The sequence below is a fragment of the Schistocerca piceifrons genome, unplaced genomic scaffold (assembly GCF_021461385.2).
Source record: "Schistocerca piceifrons isolate TAMUIC-IGC-003096 unplaced genomic scaffold, iqSchPice1.1 HiC_scaffold_31, whole genome shotgun sequence".
Taxonomy (NCBI): Eukaryota; Metazoa; Arthropoda; class Insecta; order Orthoptera; family Acrididae; genus Schistocerca; species Schistocerca piceifrons.
The window spans coordinates 45,001-50,000 of NW_025728526.1; the positions used below are offsets into that span (position 1 = coordinate 45,001).

Sequence of the window (5,000 nt, forward strand, 5' to 3'; positions counted from 1 at the left end):
ACACTGTAATGTGGATGGCAGCAGGACGTACATGCCGCCCCTCCCCACGTCCCCCACCTTGCCCCCTGCCTTCGCAAGCTGGTTGGTGAGAAGTTTGCATGTTCAATGCCCTTCGCATGCGACGTACTCAGGCTACGTTGTGGTGCGGCCTGTGTCAACTGTCCGCTGATGTCGTACGCGTGAACCACAATCTGTACTGCACATTCGTCCTTATGTACTGAATGATACATCGTGGCACATGTGTGACCGCACAACGACTGCGCCCAAAAACGGCGGACCATACAGTGCAAATATTGTGCACGCAGCTACGTGTCGTCTCCCTATGAGAGCTGGATTGCAGTGTGGTACGCCATAGAGACGTGTGGGAGGAACGGACGCCGTGGATGGCGATCAGCATGAGCTGTCTGTTGATGTATTCGGACCTAGTCGTCTCTCCTCACACACCGTGATGGCATGGTGCACCGCGTTCCATATCTGCGACATGCTACAGAGGCCGGTTGACAGTCGTTCGAGCAATGGACATCGCATACGTACGGGGGCCACCTTCCACGTATTGTCTAGGCGTGCACATTTTGTTGCGTGTATGTGGGCAGACGTAGTGTGGCGTGACACCTGACACAGGCATGCAATAATCGTTGAAGTTGCAAATGGCGATGGACGCCTGCGTTTTCTGGTGAAGTTACGCAAATGAACAAATGGTAACCTGTTGTGGTGCGGTTGTTCTCGCTAGGGGTGAATCGGTGATGGCGACGATAGGTTGAGGTACTAACCGGTTGTTCCAGCGATACCCACCATGCCGACGAAACTGAACGGCATCTGGGTGTGAAGCGATACGCGGCGGTGGCTGGGTGGGACCGTCCCCGGCCGGTGAGGGGGCGCCTCCCGGCGTGCTGGCCGCGCGGTGCGTGGGCGCACGCGCTACAGCCGGCTGGTGGGGGCGGCCCAGTGGCAGGCGCGCCGGCCGACGGACGCGGCAGGCGTCGCAGCTGCGCGCCGGCGCACCCTGCGCGCGGCGCCGTGCGGCCAAAGTAGGTCCTCGCGGGCCCGGTGCGAAGCGCGGTGGACATCTTCAGTGTGCTGGTCCGATTGAGGACTGTGTGCGTTGAGGATGCGCCGGCGCTCGGCGCCGCGACGCCGTCTGCTGCTCGGTCGCCCCAGCGGTTCTCGCTGGTGGTTTGTATCGCAGCTGTGCGATGTGTTGGCGCGTGCGCTGTGCTGGGAGAGTTCGCTTCGGCACCCAAGTGGGGCTTTTGTCCTTCTGTGGCGCTGGCGTTGGAGCTGCCGGTCACCGTAGGTGGCGCGTGTTGTCTCCCCGCCGGCAATGCCACGACAGCACGCTCCCGGGCCTCTGTCGGCAGCGGCAAGCTCAGTTGGGAGCACGGGTGGTCGCACCGAAAGCGTCTACTCGCCTAACTCCGGGCGATTGCGCCTCTCTCGAACCCGACCAAGTACTTGGGACGGCGCTGCGCGCCGCCGGGACCTGAGAGGGTTTCGAGGTGTATTGTGCAGGGGAGCTCAGCCTCCTCCTGTTTGCAGAATGATTGAGCGGGACGCTTGCGTGTTCGCGCGGGCCCCCCGGGACACACTCCCGGGCGGCCGGGCTGCTCAGCTCTAGTTGACGCAGCTCCCTGGTTGATCCTGCCAGTAGTCATATGCTTGTCTCAAAGATTAAGCCATGCATGTCTCAGTACAAGCCGCATTAAGGTGAAACCGCGAATGCTCATTAAATCAGTTATGGTTCCTTAGATCGTACCCACGTTACTTGGATAACTGTGGTAATTCTAGAGCTAATACATGCAAACAGAGTCCCGACCAGAGATGGAAGGGACGCTTTTATTAGATCAAAACCAATCGGTCGGCTCGTCCGGTCCGTTTGCCTTGGTGACTCTGAATAACTTTGGGCTGATCGCACGGTCCTCGTACCGGCGACGCATCTTTCAAATGTCTGCCTTATCAACTGTCGATGGTAGGTTCTGCGCCTACCATGGTTGTAACGGGTAACGGGGGAATCAGGGTTCGATTCCGGAGAGGGAGCCTGAGAAACGGCTACCACATCCAAGGAAGGCAGCAGGCGCGCAAATTACCCACTCCCGGCACGGGGGAGGTAGTGACGAAAAATAACGATACGGGACTCATCCGAGGCCCCGTAATCGGAATGAGTACACTTTAAATCCTTTAACGAGTATCTATTGGAGGGCAAGTCTGGTGCCAGCAGCCGCGGTAATTCCAGCTCCAATAGCGTATATTAAAGTTGTTGCGGTTAAAAAGCTCGTAGTTGGATTTGTGTCCCACGCTGTTGGTTCACCGCCCGTCGGTGTTTAACTGGCATGTATCGTGGGGACGTCCTGCCGGTGGGGCGAGCTGAAGGCGTGCGACCGCCTCGTGCGTGCTCGTGCGTCCGGAGGCGGACCCCGTTGAAATCCTACCAGGGTGCTCTTTATTGAGTGTCTCGGTGGGCCGGCACGTTTACTTTGAACAAATTAGAGTGCTTAAAGCAGGCAAGCCCGCCTGAATACTGTGTGCATGGAATAATGGAATAGGACCTCGGTTCTATTTTGTTGGTTTTCGGAACCCGAGGTAATGATTAATAGGGACAGGCGGGGGCATTCGTATTGCGACGTTAGAGGTGAAATTCTTGGATCGTCGCAAGACGAACAGAAGCGAAAGCATTTGCCAAGTATGTTTTCATTAATCAAGAACGAAAGTTAGAGGTTCGAAGGCGATCAGATACCGCCCTAGTTCTAACCATAAACGATGCCAGCCAGCGATCCGCCGCAGTTCCTCCGATGACTCGGCGGGCAGCCTCCGGGAAACCAAAGCTTTTGGGTTCCGGGGGAAGTATGGTTGCAAAGCTGAAACTTAAAGGAATTGACGGAAGGGCACCACCAGGAGTGGAGCCTGCGGCTTAATTTGACTCAACACGGGAAACCTCACCAGGCCCGGACACCGGAAGGATTGACAGATTGATAGCTCTTTCTTGATTCGGTGGGTGGTGGTGCATGGCCGTTCTTAGTTGGTGGAGCGATTTGTCTGGTTAATTCCGATAACGAACGAGACTCTAGCCTGCTAACTAGTCGCGTGACATCCTTCGTGCTGTCAGCGATTACTTTTCTTCTTAGAGGGACAGGCGGCTTCTAGCCGCACGAGATTGAGCAATAACAGGTCTGTGATGCCCCTTAGATGTTCTGGGCCGCACGCGCGCTACACTGAAGGAATCAGCGTGTCTTCCTAGGCGAAAGGTCGGGGTAACCCGCTGAAACCTCCTTCGTGCTAGGGATTGGGGCTTGCAATTGTTCCCCATGAACGAGGAATTCCCAGTAAGCGCGAGTCATAAGCTCGCGTTGATTACGTCCCTGCCCTTTGTACACACCGCCCGTCGCTACTACCGATTGAATGATTTAGTGTGAGGTCTTCGGACTGGTACGCGGCATTGACTCTGTCGTTGCCGATGCTACCGGAAAGATGACCAAACTTGATCATTTAGAGGAAGTAAAAGTCGTAACAAGGTTTCCGTAGGTGAACCTGCGGAAGGATCATTACCGACTAGACTGCATGTCTTTCGATGTGCGTGTCGTGTCGCGCAACACGCTACCTGTACGGCTCGCCGTAGCCGTGCGCCGCGTGCGGAACCACGCGTGCCTCTCAAAACTAGCGGCAATGTTGTGTGGTACGAGCGCTGAAGCGCTGGAGCGGCTGGCCTGCGGCACCTGGCGCCTGGCGCCGGTTTTGAATGACTTTCGCCCGAGTGCCTGTCCGCTCCGGTGTGGAGCCGTACGACGCCCGTCGGCCGTGAGGCCGTTGGACACAGAACGCTGGAACAGGGGCCGCCACACGCCTCACTCCCGCCTATGCGACCGTCTCGAAAGAGACGGCGGAAACTGAGAAAAGATCACCCAGGACGGTGGATCACTCGGCTCGTGGGTCGATGAAGAACGCAGCAAATTGCGCGTCGACATGTGAACTGCAGGACACATGAACATCGACGTTTCGAACGCACATTGCGGTCCATGGATTCCGTTCCCGGGCCACGTCTGGCTGAGGGTCGGCTACGTATACTGAAGCGCGCGGCGTTTGCCCCGCTTCGCAGACCTGGGAGTGTCGCGGCCGCCTGTGGGGCCGGCCGCGTCTCCTCACAACGTGCGATGCGCGCCCGTCGCCTGGCGGTTCGCATACCGGTACTTTCTCGGTAGCGTGCACAGCCGGCTGGCGGTGTGGCGTGCGACACCTCGTACAACGACCTCAGAGCAGGCGAGACTACCCGCTGAATTTAAGCATATTACTAAGCGGAGGAAAAGAAACTAACAAGGATTCCCCCAGTAGCGGCGAGCGAACAGGGAAGAGTCCAGCACCGAACCCCGCAGGCTGCCGCCTGTCGTGGCATGTGGTGTTTGGGAGGGTCCACTACCCCGACGCCTCGCGCCGAGCCCAAGTCCAACTTGAATGAGGCCACGGCCCGTAGAGGGTGCCAGGCCCGTAGCGGCCGGTGCGAGCGTCGGCGGGACCTCTCCTTCGAGTCGGGTTGCTTGAGAGTGCAGCTCCAAGTGGGTGGTAAACTCCATCTGAGACTAAATATGACCACGAGACCGATAGCGAACAAGTACCGTGAGGGAAAGTTGAAAAGAACTTTGAAGAGAGAGTTCAAAAGTACGTGAAACCGTTCTGGGGTAAACGTGAGAAGTCCGAAAGGTCGAACGGGTGAGATTCACGCCCATCCGGCCACTGGCCTCCGCCCTCGGCAGATGGGGCCGGCCGCCCGCGCGGAGCAATCCGCGGCGGGGTCGTGTCCGGTTGCCTTTCCACTCGCCGCGGGGTGGGGCCGTTCCGGTGTGCGGTGGGCCGCACTTCTCCCCTAGTAGGACGTCGCGACCCGCTGGGTGCCGGCCTACGGCCCGGGTGCGCAGCCTGTCCTTCCGCGGGCCTCGGTTCGCGTCTGTTGGGCAGAGCCCCGGTGTCCTGGCTGGCTGCCCGGCGGTATATCTGGAGGAGTCGATTCGCCCCTT

At 58.4% G+C, this 5,000-nt stretch overlaps 2 non-coding genes and 1 pseudogene across 2 annotated transcripts; all 3 read left to right on the forward strand.

Annotated features, from left to right (window-relative positions):
• Positions 1 to 1,625: 1,625 nt before the first annotated feature.
• Positions 1,626 to 3,539, forward strand: LOC124744914. The gene has a single exon (XR_007010918.1). It is a non-coding gene; the product is annotated as a small subunit ribosomal RNA (ribosomal RNA).
• A 351-nt stretch (positions 3,540 to 3,890) lies between these two features.
• Positions 3,891 to 4,045, forward strand: LOC124744924. Its single transcript, XR_007010921.1, has one exon. It is a non-coding gene; the product is annotated as a 5.8S ribosomal RNA (ribosomal RNA).
• Positions 4,046 to 4,234: 189 nt separating this feature from the next.
• LOC124744920 overlaps positions 4,235 to 5,000 on the forward strand; it is a 4,222-nt pseudogene continuing 3,456 nt past the window's right edge.